The 13045-nt window shown below is 44.4% G+C and overlaps 1 long non-coding RNA gene across 3 annotated transcripts; it reads left to right on the forward strand.

Moving 5' to 3' along the window:
• The first annotated feature begins 1361 nt into the window (after window positions 1-1361).
• Window positions 1362-13013, forward strand: LOC137863743 (uncharacterized). Of its 3 annotated transcripts, none has more exons than XR_011101103.1 (5): window positions 1362-1491; window positions 8974-9142; window positions 9476-9531; window positions 10643-11573; window positions 12004-13013. It is a non-coding gene; the product is annotated as an uncharacterized lncRNA (long non-coding RNA). The 3 variants fall into 3 exon arrangements; XR_011101104.1 differs by having other exon boundaries at window positions 10734-11573; XR_011101102.1 differs by having other exon boundaries at window positions 11379-11573.
• Window positions 13014-13045: the final 32 nt, after the last annotated feature.

The raw sequence follows: 13045 nt of genomic DNA on the forward strand, positions 1-13045 counted from the left end.
TCCACATGGTTGTATTTTTCTCTAATTCAGACTTTTTTTTTTTTTTTTTTCTAGATTTTAAGAGCAGATTGCTTTTTGTTCCCAACAATGGCTGCTGGTGTGAGGTCTTGCCGGTTGGTGTAGGGGCTGGTGGGCATCTGCAGTGTGGCAATGCTGAGTGTCGCCTTCCTGGGGCAGGCACATCTGGGAGAATCCCAGAGCGGAGCAGGGAGTGTTTTGGCCATAGGAGCCTCCTCCTTGCCCAGCCTAAACCAAGGGATTTCAGCAGCTACTCCAGCACTGGCTGCGTCTTTTTTTTCTGAGCAAGCAGAAGGCAGAGGTTGCTCCCTGCTCACTTCATAACGCTCAGCTGGGAAATCCCAGGGACAGGGAGCAGAAATAATTGGATAGAAAATGACAAAGTGGCATTATTACATATTATAGACTTTCTGCTGAATCGATACATGTCAGAATGCGTTTTGTAGCCCGGAGCTATCAGCTACAGAAGTTCTCCACAGCGCTCCTCCAAGTTCAGTGCTTTGGTTTTCCTTTGCACAGGCTGAGCCCATCATTACCTGGGTATTTTCCAAGCAGGAACCTGGGAAAGCACTGCTGCTTATGCACAGGTCTCCTCTCCTCAGTAAATTTCCACCCCGGTTAACGAAAGGCTTTACTTAAAATAGCGTCCTTCCTCCCTGCTCCTCTCCCTCCCTGCTCCTCTCCGCACCAGTTTTGCATCTAAGCACTTAATTAACCAGGGAAGCAGAGCTAATAGCTACAAGGGGCAGCACAGCCCACAGCATGCCCAGCACAGTGGCCTCATCCTGCCCTTTGGCTGAGTGCTGCAGCAGAGCAGGAAAATGGGCTCCAGTTACTGCTGGGGCAGGGCAGCGGGTGCAGGAGGGCTGCTGCCAGCACCCACGAGCCGATAAACAGCTAGAGCAGGCATCGGGATTGTCCCACAACCCTTTAAACGTTTCTCCCCTCTCCTCTGTGTGCTTTTTCATGGCACCAGCCCTCACCAAACTTCTGGGGGTGCAGCTTTCCGACGCAGGCCGTGTTTCTCAGCTGGAGCAGAGCAGCTCTGATTCATCGCTCGCAGCCACCTCCCGGAGAGGGGTCACGCCTCGGCGAACCTCATTACCAGCAGGTAATGAAATGCTGCAGCCCTGCCAGTGCTACAAGAAATAAACTTTCCTCACTGCCAGCTACTGCACCAAACGTTGCTCTGGTTCCTGCAAGCTGGGCTGGAGCAGGGGGAGGAGTGCTGGGTGGGTGCTGAGCACCCAACACGTGCTGCTCAGTGGGGACCGGTGATAAATGACCTGACTGCTAATTAGAAGCTGCTTATCTTCTGCCAGAAATTGCTACCAGGTGGTCCAGGCTAGCTAAAAGGAGAGGCTGGGGGTGCTGCCCTCCTCTGGAGAGCTGTTGGGGGGTGAAGGCTGGTCCTGTTCCCAAACCAGGGGGTGAGAGGAAACCCAGTTTGGGGCTGGGGCACCAAAGCTGCAGGTAAGGCTAAAAGCTGCCTTTCTGCTCTTGTTAGAGGTCAAATTTGTCTGCGGGCTACAAAACCTCTCCCTGCTGGCAAGACCTTGGCTAACAGAAGTGATGCTGGGGTTTTCCCATCCCCTCTGTTACCTCAGTGATGACAGCCCCATGAAAGGGGATGGGTGCATGGCAATTGTGCAAACACTGCTCCCAGCAGTGTGTAATTTTGCAAATAGAAAAGCAAAACTGAGACTACTGGGCAGAGAAGCCAGCTAACTCTCTGGAGAAAGCAAACAGGTCTGCTGCTTTCTGGGGTGTTTATTCGTTCATCTTATTTCCCCCTCATCACAAGTAACTATTTCTATGGTGACTGTAGATGTCAGCGCACATTATTTACTTGTAATTTCAGATGCCTTTCTGCAAGCAACAAAATAACTTAATTCTTCATTGTTCTCACTTAAAAAACTAATCTTTTCCTTCTCTTGAGTCTGGAAACCAGAATTTATTTGCTTTTAAAATTCCGTGCATGTGGGTGTTGTTTTTTTTTTTGTTTTTGTTTTTTTTTTCCGAGTGTCTGTACTCAGTGACTGAGTACCCCCAATATTTACTGAATCACAGATGATGAGGTTGGAAAGGCCAACTTCATTTATTTAGCCTAAATCCCCAGGCAATACACATGATGGGCTGCTCTGTTGCCATTTAAATATTTATGGAGTTATTGGCTGCTTTGACCCGTTTGGGTCTGTATGAAGCACATCCTACTTGCTCACTGATCAGGGCTTCTTCCATTTGTTGCAATTTAGAGCCAAATCAAGAGCATGTTAAATTCTGTGTTTTATCATGCTATTTTATTGCTGTATGCAAACTTCCAGTTCCAAATTTTTCTCACCATCTGATATGCTGTTATTCTAACAAGTGGTGCCTTTTTTGAGTTTGAACCCATCCTCTGTGCTTTCTTTGCACTGCCTTGCTTTAACAGCCTTATGGGGAAGATGAAATTTGTAATAATCTGAATTTCTTAGCCTTAATTTTAATATTTTTATAGCTTGTCTGTTTGGTTTTGTGTCACTTCTTTGCATGTTCCTTCTGTCATATTTTAGCCTGGGCTCAGCAGAGGCAGAAATGTTGTGAGTGGGGAGCAGGAGGGGCTGCTGTGGGTAGCCTGGCTTTCCATGTAGCTGTCCCTTAATGCCATGAGCTGCAGCTGGGATGCTGTGCTGGCTTTGGGGCTTCCAAACCTGCTTCAGCCTCTGCTTTTCTTGGCATCCTGCCTATGTGTTTTCTGCTGTGCTGAGACCTGATGCCCAGTGAGTTGTCAGGTCATGCTTTCATTAATCCACTAGGAAAAATCATCCCTGGCTCTGAACGTTTGGGTTATTAAAGCCTTTGGTTCTGCTGGCCAGAAATTGGGCAGGAATACAGAAGCTTTTGTGTGCCTCACGGGTTTTTGTTTCGTTATGCAAAGGGTTGCAAAATGTGCATCCTGGGTGATAGCTGCTGTGCTGAGACTGGGCACCTGTGGGCATTGCTCTGCCAGCTGGTTTCTAACCTGTGTGTTACCTGCCTGCCTTTTCATGATATGGGGATGGATGAGGCTGTGAAGTTGAGGCACTGATGCAGATATAACATTCCTGACAAATTAGTGGAGCTTCATTAATTTTGGGGGTTAGGTTAGCTTACATGGAAGAGCTTGATCCCTGCTTCTCTGAGCCTGAAAATAATAAGAAAATTGGTAAGTGCACACACCTATGTTCACTACACAACCGTTAACTAAAAATAACCACTTTGTAACCTTCCTAATTGGACCTTGTCTGCAAAGAAACAGTAACATATACCTGTAATAAAAGTGCGTTGCACTGGGCTGCCACTCAGCTGTGGCATGACTAGAGGAAATGGTTATTTTATCTCTTCTGCAGAAAATGTATGGTAGCCTGTGCCTAATGAATACTAATTCAACCTTTAAAGCTCATTTACCAAATACATACAATTAAAGGACAATGAAAGGCATTACTTACAGAGCACATTCAAGCATTACTGAAATATCCCGTTTGTTTATCACAATAATTGTAAAATGAAATACATCAATTGCAACATATTTATAAATTCAAGAGCTATTTGGGTCTGCATGCATTCTTCCTAATGTGCAATGAAGGTTATAAAAGGAACAAGCATCTTAATGTCAAATACAAGGAAAGCTCCCAAACTGCATGAAATTTGAGAAATAAGGCATTGTGAGTCAGTCATTTATTCATGTTCTTTCCCACCAAAGTACACCAGTGATGATGCAAACAGGATGTGGGTGGATTTGTGGATATTTATGAGCAGGTGCTCTTCAGCTGGATTCAATTTCAAAATAATTGACACCTGGGGGCAGAGTCTGGTGGTGGTGGGCATGGGAGAGGCTTCTGCGAAGTCTCTTTGGATTTGCACTGCCTTCAGGACCAAATTTATCTTCTAGCTCTTGTTTTTTAAAAATGACTTGAGGAAAGGTGCTGGCTGTATTGCACATGTATCAGCATCACTCTGGCTTGCTTAGGGTGTGTTACATGGAGAACAGCGACAACCAGGCTCTGCCAGTGTGTTTGGGACCTTCAGTCCATCCTTCCCCCAGGCTTTGTGGTGGGAAGCTGGAGGAATTGCCACAATGCCATCCTGCCAGATGGGGTTGTGGTGCCAGACCTCCCTGCCTGCTGTTTTCAGCTGGGCTGGAAAAGGATGGGACCAATGCAGGAAAAAGTGTCCTCAAGCCCAAGCCTTGCAGTAAGAGACTTCCAGTTTGAAAGAGCCTGCTGCTGCTTTTTATTGGTAGGCTGGGCTAGTTCTGACACCTTAATCTACAAAGAGAAGATGTCATCAGGTGGTGCGTGTATAGCTTCAGACCAAGCAACAGCTGCAGCACAGAGCATTTAAGGAGTCTTGAGGTTTTACAGCTTGCAGGGTTGTGAAGCAGGTGGCAGAGGTGGCTGTGTCCATGTCCAAGGGGAGCTGGTCCTGCTCCTGCGGAGTGATAGGGACTGCTGAACATGGCGGGGTAAACATGAGCATCTTGGCATTTTTTAATGCCATTACATCTAAAGTGTGTAGCTGAAACCCGAACCCCAGGAAGACTGATTCCTTACTGCCTTCTTTAAAATTACACTATTTGTTTTCTGTTGAAAAACATCCACGAGGCACTTGGATTTATTCTCAGTGCTTTGGGCTCAAATCCACAGCATCTGTCTCCCCACTAGTTTACATATTCTCCGTTAAAGTTTTGCTCCTGTACCAGGCTGGTCCCCAGCTGAGCTGGATATGAAGGTGATCATCTGCTAGCGAAGCAATTCATCTTCCCCAGGCCAGGGGGAACAAGAAAAGCCAATTCCCATGCTTCTGGAAAAGAATTCCTGGTGGCTGTGTGGAGCTCTCCTGGCACAGCCCACCCACCCATCCCTGTGTCTATTTTCCTGTGTTGCCCTGGGCTGCAGAGTGCTGTGGTCCCTTCTTGCTTTCTGCCCCAGCCCCGGAGAGATATTGAGATTAAATCAGTTTTTCATTTCTATGGAAGTGATCCCTGTGCTTCACCATGGAAAGGTGCCACCTGCCCGTGTTGAGGATCAGCTTGTTGAAATGCGTGCATCGCCCTGAAACCTCTGTGTGGTTATGATGCTGTTAGACTTTGTGATGCCCCATCAACAATTTGGCTCCAGGTATGGAGAGCTGAGGAGGAAATCAGAGGCATTATTATGAGCCCAGAGGAACAAAGGCACAACTTCTGCTGTGAGTACACAGCCCTGATCCCTGCCCACTGGGGCAAAGGGCATGGAGTGGAATTAAATGCAGAGGAGGTCGTTATAGCTCTCCTCATTAGAGCCTGCAAGGGCTCCCTGCCTGCAGCTGGAGGTCTCCCATGCCATGGTGAGACATGGCTTGGAGACAGATCCTCTTCATGGTTTTCACTTTGCTTTTAGTCTGTTTTTCTTTTTCCCATTTAATCACTTGTTTTGCTTCCGTAAGTTTGAGTTGAGAGAGTTGAGAGCCTCCTTTGGAAAGGAAAGGCTGAAGTACTGTACACAGGAGTGTCGGTGGGAAATGTTTTGGGGCAGGGTGTTTACAAAATCCAACTGAAGTCAGAGTGGTTTCTTGTCCCCCAAACAGTATTTTTTAGCAAATGCATAGCATACTAGGGAAATTCTTTAAAAAAAAAAAAATCCCAAGTTTTACCCCAAACTTTCTATGAAGTGTCTCACTGGATTTGTAACAACTAGGTAAAGAAATATATTCTGCCCACAAATTTAATTACTTTTAATAATTAAAGATGGTCCCCAAAAGAGCTGAGGCAAGCTAAAGGAGGGGGGCTCAGCTTCTTAGCTGGAGGAGGAGAGCCAAGCCTCCTGCAGACATGGAAATGCCCCATGGAGCTGCAGAGCTGCTGGAATAGCAGCTTGGATGAGCTTTGGCTCTGGGTTCCCTGACAAGAGTGCCCCTGGTGATATTGCACAGCCACGGCCAGCCACCAGGCCACCCCATGGTGCTGGAGCACCCTGCGTGTGTCCCCACTGTGGCACGGAGCGGGGTCATCCCCATGGAGATGCTGCCAGCGTTGTCCCGGGAAGGTATATGCCAGTCGTTAAGTGGCACTGACACTAATGACATAATTAGCTGTGTTAAAAGTCATGTCTGGTAGCATCTACTTTGTTTCCAGGGTGACTAAAGCACCATAAATAATGATGTCCAGCGGTGTTTCCATAGAGCCGCTGTCCCCAGCGGGAGCGGGGCGGGGGGGGACCTTGTTCGTGGTCAATGGGCAGAAGACGTAAATGTCAAAAGTTTCCACTCTGCCTCCCAAATCAGCAACACTGAGATTGCCCAATCTCGCCCTGATAAACAGAGTGTGCTGGTAGGTCTTCATCTGTGGAAACCCAACACAGAGGCTGTGGGGAGGAGTGGGAGCAGCGCACGCGGTGCAGGCCTGGCCGGGTGCCTGCGGTGGAGCCGGAGCTCACAGCAGGGCTCTGCGACCAAGTTCAGCTCTGTGGAGGCATGAATTTGGCCCTGGTTCCAGGCTGCAGTCCCTCTTGGCTGGCTTTCTGCAGATATGTGGCACAAAGATGTGCCAAGAGCTTGTCAGCAGCCTTTTCTCTCCTCAAAAGCCTCAGTTCCTGCCTCCTGCCCTGCCCAGAGCTGACTGGGAGGAGGGGGAGAATTTTGTGTGGAAACCACTGGTTTGTCCTAACTGGGAATGTTGTGGCTGTCACCTTCTCCAGCCAAATGTGAGCAGGTGTCTGGTGGAGAGCAGCCCTTTTGGCAGCTCTTGTGGGGTGATGGGTTTCATGTGGCACAACTCAGGAAGGTCCCAGGCCTGTGGGGTCGGCTGCACAGGCCCCTGTTCACTGCCAGCAGTGTGGATGTGGCTCCCAGCTCCTTGTACCTCTGTGATGTGCTCCCCCCTGGCCTAGTTTCCATTTTAAATTGCAGCTTTGACTCAGGAGGCTGGGGATCAGCAGTTCTGGTCCCTGATCATCCTGTGGTGGTGGATGGCTGCATGTTAAAAACAAGCATGGGTTTGGGAAGGAACCTGTCCACCAGTAAACAATGCTCACACCTGCTAATTCTGCCGTGTCTTGGAGGAGCTGGCATTTGCAATTTCAATTATTTTGGTTTTCTGCCGAAGCAGAGGGCTCACTTTGGTTCAGCTGCTTCACTGCCTTCATTAGCGTGGTGTCATTGTTTTTCAGCCTGATGGAGCACTCGCCTCCCCCTTCAAATTAAGTAGCACACCAAGCGTGTTTGCACAAGGAGGTGAAAGCAAGGGGCTGACAGCACCCTGCTGCACAGGGACGGGGTGGGACAGGCCCAGCCTGCAGGGCTGGCACAGGGCTGAGCTGCTCGTGGGGTCATCAGCGCAGGCCCTAATGAACACCCTGAGGGAGGCTCCTAATGGGAGATGGGGAGAAGGCAGGAGGAGCAGAACATACATTTGTGAATGAAATGTGCTTCACACTCCCACTTTAGCTGGAGCTATTTGGCAGAACTGATGCTTTGGGGAGAGCAAATGCCAGGATACTTCGACAGATACCGGGACGTGGCATTCCAGGGGATGTGTTTTTATTTTCCTGGTGCCTTTGCACAAAGCCTAAGCACATCATGAAGGAAGTTAGCTGCACTATTATTAAATAAGGGATAAATAACGAAATAATAATAATTAAAAGCAGCCACCTGATGGGTATTGGCGGTTGCACATCAGTAAGGAAGCAGTTAAATTCATCGCATCCCTCTGGCCCAGCCGTGCCTGTGTCTGTGCTTGGTGCCCGTGTGGGTTTGGCAGAACACAGCACGAGCCTCAGGGCAGGATCCTTCCCTTCGCTGCATGCACCCAGCTGCCAAAGTGACATTTCGTTCATCAGCCTTACTCCATAAGACAAGCTGTTACCCTTCGGTTGTTTAACACAAACACGTATTGACTAATGCGCAGTTATACAAATCCAAATCACCGCAAAAGCCCAAATACACAGAATATTTGCACGCTGCTGTTTATTGCTAATGGGAGAGATTGGTGAATTCTTTTTAAATTTCCCAAATGTTGAATTGCACCCTGTGTGTGATGTGGTTCCCTGTGGCATTGTCACTGTACCACTGCTCGTTGTTTTAAGCTGTAATGACATCCCAGCGCAAACAGGAACCCGGAAGTGTGGGAAGCAAACCAAGTGAGATGCAGCCAAAAACTAGTTGACTATTTTTAATCTAATGATATTAAAAGCAAGTTTTAATAAAGGCAAATCACTTTGTTTTGAAAACCTGAAGAACAAAACCACTTCTAATTTCATCATGTTTTTGCTTTTATTACAATTTGCTGTAGCTCTGTTTTATAGTCCAACTTAATGACCTTGCTAACTCCAAGGTGAGCCAAACTTTTACCTAAAACTCGCTTTTCTCACACATTTTCTGTGGCTTTTATTCTGTGAGCTCTTTTCCTGTGAAGACTCAGAAGAGATGGGAAGCTTTTCCCATTCCGGGTCAGATGGGCACATTCTTGTACACCCTGATGCTCTCCTGTGTGGTGTCACCGAGAGCCACATCAAACATGTTTAGGCTGCTGTGCTGGGTGGGAAAGCATCTGATGATCTTATTTCCTATAATAAGAGTTGGGAAATTTCATAGATTCATTGATATAATAAATTATTTAATGAAAGGGATAATTGAGGGATACTTCAGAGGTTAGCACTAGGTAGGCTCTGTTTGCTGCATGCTGTTGAATCCTGCAACAACTCTTCTGATTGAAAACATGACTAAGTGTTGGGGCTGGAACTTGCAGTTTAATCGACTTCGAAGTGTAATGAGTTACTGGTACTTTAATAGGAGAAGTTCACAGCTCTTTGTACCAGCCTGATGGGGTATATAAACTGTTCGAGGCAGGTAATGAATCCAGACCCGTTACTGGAAAATTTCATTAGCTGGGAACTGCCAGGGATAAGCAGGCAGTATAATAAAAAGAGATGTACTTCAACATCAGGTTTTATCTTTTAGGCAAAACTACAAGCTGCAGCTTCAGCCTATTGTCTGGAAAATGTCCAGAGCCAGTACGACACCAGGGGAAGAAGTGATGGGCATCGATGGCAAGGGCACTGCAGCAGCACCCAGTGGACCCAGCTGGCTTGGTGGGCTGTGGTACTGCTGTGAGCCATGGAGACTCAAGGTGAGAATATTTACAGAGAAATGAAGCAGGGGATAGGGAAAAGGGTCTCATAGTAGAGGGCAGTGTTTGCAAGGGACTGGGGCTGCATCTTGGTTGGGGTTCCTATTCTGTGCAGTTCTCACATATCCAGGATACCAGGAAAATATAGTAAAAAATTACATTTACGTGCCTGGAAGCACACACTTGGCCATAAACATAAATGCCTGTGATCTGGATCCAGTTCTCTGGAGGATATATATTTTTTATTTTTTAATCCATAGCTGAGTGAGCGGCCTCCAAGTGTATTTATTACGCTGTTGAATTGCTTTCCATGGTAACTAATTGTGATTTCAGAAGCACAGGTTCTGCAATGGCACAAGATGAAATGGAGCTGAATATGGAAGCAGCTGGTAAGAAGAAAATCACTTGCTTATGAAATAGTATTTAATGATGGAGACTGATGGGGAAAAAACATGGGGGGAGGCAGAGATTAGAAAATAAAGCAGCCCTCCATTTCCTTGGTGTATTACTTTAGATTTTGAACTTTTCGGAGGAAGAGAAAATCCCCTCCGTGGGCTGCCTTCCCGTTTCCCCACTTACCTTTTTATTAAGAGACAGACCATTAAAAATCTGGCTGCATAAAAGAAAACAAATGCTCAGGAAATGAAATTATGATTAAATGTCTATTTCTGGCTGGAAAAAATGGGAAGGCAGAGACTTTACAAAAGTTTCTCCATTTTCCTATGAGACAAGAGGGGACAGAGCATGTTTTGAACAATATATATTAAAAAAAAAAAAAAGTTAACCAAAGCAGCATTTTTTGTTACTGCACAGTGTGTTCACACTCTATGGCAGTTTCCCAGCCTGGATAAATACATGTTCAGATTGATGTGAATGTGCATTCAGAGGAGGTAAATTGTATTCTTATGCATATGTAGAGTCAAATAATTTGTCAAGTTAAGTATTCATTTTATTTACCCAGCAGACAGTCATGTTTTTATTACATAAATATATAACTAGGCACTTAAAATGTGAATATTTGACACAAGCCTGTTTGGCAAACTAGTGTAGAAGCATTGAAATGTATCATAGATGTTCACAAGCATCTGATCGTTCTGTAGCCTTAAATGTCTGACAGTGCATCGGTGCTAAATTTGAGTTTGTGGTTTATTGACCCAACAAGTCATAACCGAATCTTTCACACTGCTGCAGTTATGATGCTCCCGTTTGGCTGCTAGACATCTCCAGAAAGAAGTCTGCACACCCGAACTGACGTGCAGCCAGAATAACAAATGTATTATAAGCAAACCATACATTAAACAAGAAAGTTATTTTAATGATTGCTTCCCAAATACCCAAAGGCACTAGTCAACACTGTGGACTAATGACCTACAAATCTGTGTGATTAGTACACGTTTTTAGCATTACAATATTTTCTCAACAGCTTCAGATGGCACATGAAGTGAAATACTTCCTTCACCTGTAACAGCTTTGTTCCTGAATACCCTTGCATTTCTTTAGTTTCACAGGCAAACTTATCAAACAAAACCTGATCTGTAAGAATCCTGGTCATTGCCACCTGTCTAACCTCTCTGTGCTGGCCTTTCTCCAGATAAAGGTCATTGAATACACACCTGTGTAACTCCAGATTCGCACTGAAATCACTCCTCTAACATCAGTCAAACTACACAGCTAGGTGGTAAATCAGATCTGTTATTTTCCAGGATCAGTGTAACACAACAGACAACGTAACATCTCGACCGAGGACGATTTTACATTTCTTTTATCCATGGCAAAAACCTTTGTAACGTGTGGAGTATAAAGCTCACAAATTGCATTGTAAAGGAACTACCATAAAGTATATGCTTCCAATGGACCTTTTACAATATAACACAAAATTCAAATGACATTTTTTAGGAAAGCACTTTAAACTTTCACACGTATGTCCTGACAACATTAGATTACTGTAAGCTGTAAACTGTAAGAAGTTTTATGTGATTAAATAAAATCAGCATTACAATTTCCAGGTATTGTAATTATTAAACAGATAATGACAACAAGATATAATGTAAACGTGAAGCTCAGGATACTGGTACTGAGAAAACTCGATAAAATTCTTTGTAGATTTATATTTGCACATATTAAAATAGATAACAACTGGAGAAGAGGTTACAGTATTTCATCTTACATATTGATATCGGTGTTTTGCAAGCAGCAGTCTATACAACATCATCCTCATTTTATTATTATTTTACAGAATCAATACTACTTTAAAAACCATCTCCCCGTCAAATACTGCTGCCAGGTCTCAAGACAATATATGGAAGGAAATATTTAAAAACATCAGATTTTGTTAGTTGTCTGTGTATGTGTGGAAATGTGGGATTTTATATATATAAATATATATAAAATCATAAACCCCACTGAACCTTCAAAATGGAACTACCTCTAGGTAAGAAATACAAGACCTTTTTAATACACGTAAAGGGTTTATTTATACCTGAGACATTTTTGCATATTGATGTCTTTGTACCTTTACCTGTAGGTACTCACAAAAGTCCTTTACTCTTTTCTGGGGTCTCACACAAAACCCACCAGAGTTAGGTGGATTCTCCCCACTAACTGGAGTGGAGTTTGGCTGAGCCCTTCCTTATCTAACCTGGATGTATAAACAGAGATGTAAGAGAGTGAAATATATATATTTAAATGAAGAGTTGCTGTACAAGTGGACAGGCTGGTTGATATAAATCCAGAGCTAGTTCATCATTTTCACAATGTCTGGTTCAAAAAGGAATTATAGTCCTTCATGCAGGGTGATTCAAGTTTCTACTTCTTGATTCAAACAAACAAAACCACAACAACTTCTTGAAATATTTCTCCAGGTAATGGACCACTGGGTATACACGGTATGCTGAAAATGCCCCTTCGCGGACGTTTCCTGGTTCTGGAGATCAACCCATTTCTCCACCCAGTGGGCAAGAGAACCAGGAGTAGAGGAGTAGTAAGTTGATGCAGCTACATTACATTAAGGTCACAGGTCAATGCTGATGGACTAAGGTAATCAAGCAGATTTAGGGAGACCAGGAGCCCAATTTCTCCTGAAAATGAAGGCGTGTGGATGCCTAACTCCTGCAGATTCATCTAAAACTCCCAGCTGTGCACAATCTGGCTTGCAGCTCTTCAGCCCTGCCTGAAACTTGTGCTGAGTGGTGAAGCACAAGCGACAGCAGGGCCACGACCTAAGCAAGGCTCTTACAGAATCTCACAGTGCTATTTATTTTGGTAAATATCAAACTAAATGTAAAGGTACCTTCTGAAATATAAACAGCTCAACTGAAAAAAATAATCCACTGTGTTTCACTCCATTTTGCTTCTGACAGGGACTTTCCTAGGAGTGCTTACATGCAAGTATCATGCTATCATTTCTGATACCGTAGCAATTAGAATTGCCTATTTTAGTAAATACAGTTTAATCAATGGAAAGATACTAGTGAAAGTGAAATAAAATGTGCTTTTAGACATGGAATTGGACATACTTGAGACATTAGGAAAAATAATAGTAAAATAATTCATGAAAACATCACAAAATGAATCGGTTTCCAAGTAGATCAGGATACCCTCCTAATATTGCACAAGCATCTCTCACACAGCAATCTGCACTATGTTTTTTGCACTGTATTTTACAGAAAAGGTTTAACTTTAGTGATGACGGTCAACACATTTGTCTTTAAACAGCTCTTTGTTCTACTGTACAGGCATATAATGGGAAAAAGGAAAGCTACATCTCACTGCAAGTAGAACATCGTAGACCTTAAGACATTCCAGAGATGTTTGATTTAAAATATTGATATGTAGCATATTTCTGTGTAAAATAAACACTCTTTTCCAAGTAGCAGAAATTTCTAAGACCTGACACTTGTTGTA

The sequence above is a fragment of the Anas acuta genome, chromosome 13, assembly GCF_963932015.1.
Source record: "Anas acuta chromosome 13, bAnaAcu1.1, whole genome shotgun sequence".
In the NCBI taxonomy this organism is placed as follows: Eukaryota; Metazoa; Chordata; class Aves; order Anseriformes; family Anatidae; genus Anas; species Anas acuta.